The sequence below is a fragment of the Pteropus vampyrus genome, unplaced genomic scaffold (assembly GCF_000151845.1).
Source record: "Pteropus vampyrus isolate Shadow unplaced genomic scaffold, Pvam_2.0 Scaffold885, whole genome shotgun sequence".
Lineage (NCBI taxonomy): Eukaryota > Metazoa > Chordata > Mammalia > Chiroptera > Pteropodidae > Pteropus > Pteropus vampyrus.
In genome coordinates this window covers 14,317-15,508 of record NW_011889666.1, presented here as the reverse complement: position 1 = coordinate 15,508, position 1,192 = coordinate 14,317, and the positions used below count along the sequence as shown (strand labels likewise).

The 1,192-nt window shown below is 59.2% G+C and overlaps 1 long non-coding RNA gene across 1 annotated transcript in view; it reads left to right on the top strand.

Moving 5' to 3' along the window:
• Positions 1–876: 876 nt before the first annotated feature.
• Positions 877–1,192, top strand: part of LOC105309843 — a 6,007-nt gene continuing 5,691 nt past the window's right edge. The window contains exon 1 of the long non-coding RNA XR_897424.2: positions 877–939. This is a non-coding gene — a long non-coding RNA (uncharacterized LOC105309843). The remainder of the gene's footprint in view (positions 940–1,192) is intronic.

Genomic DNA, 1,192 nt, shown 5'->3' with positions numbered 1-1,192 from the left:
CCCCAGTTCCATACCTTAAACACGTTGGAAGACTCTGTTTGCCGAGGTGCCCGTCCTGAAGAAGAACTTAGAGCATAGAATTCCTGGGATTTTCCGAGAATTAAAGTCGTTCATTCTCTGACGGGCTCCTGCCAGGTCCCAAGGGCCAGGTCAATGGAACGTAAAGTCTCTGCAGAAACACGTGCCATGTCCAGCCACTGGGGCCCGGACGCTGGGTAAAGGGCTCGCCTTGCTCACCTAACTCCAGCCGTTTCGTTAGGTACAAAGGTCACGAGACCGGATGCGAGAGGCACGAGATGTTCGGCAGGTGACAGCTAGGCTGTCAGGTCGCCAGGAGTGTGCAGCGGGGCCGGGGTCCGGGCGAGAGGGACGTCCTGGGCGAAGGCCCTGGGGACGGAAGCTGTGCTGAGCTTGAGGGACAGGCAGAGGTCCTGGTGGCGAAAGCTGAGGACCCGCCCGGCGTCACGGAAAAGCATAAGACGCCGTCCACACGTGCGACGCGTCTGCCCGGGTGCTGTGCCCGGCTGCGGGGCACGGTCCTCGCCTTTGCGGTCACCCCGGAGACCTGATGTGGACAGTCGCGCGTCTTCACTGTGAATTTCAGGGGGTCACTGAGCCTCTTGCTGGACGAACCAGGCGGGGGGAGAGGGAGTCTGGGCGCCAGGATGAACGTCTGGTCTTTTTTTTTTTCTTTTTTTTCTTTTTTTATGAAGCTTTATATTCACAGCTTCTCAGCAGCCCGTTTTTAACAGAACAAGCAGTTTAACGGACGTGGCCGGCGGACGTACCCAAGCCGTTACGTCGTCGTGTGTGTGGGTGTTCTTTGTGGGGCGGACTCCGTTTCCCTAAAATCGCGGTGCGATTTCCCTACAGATATCTACCCGAGGCCGAAGCCACCAGCCCCACGCCCGCAGCCCGGGATTTCGGACAGCGGAGGAGGTAGGGCGGCTGGACGCCGGGTGTCCCGCGGGTGCGTGGGGCTCAGCGTGCCATCTCGAAGTCCCCTCCCGGCGCAGGTTCTCCTGTAAGGGGTCGGCTCCCCACCAGCCCCCCGAGCAGGGGATGGCGACAGCTCCCCTTAAAATGCACCACGCCCCAAACACATTTTCCGTTCCTCTCGGAGAAGGCGCATCTTCGTCCTTGGTCACCTGCTTTCATGTGGGTGTCGTGCTCGGGTTTTTTTTTTTTTTTT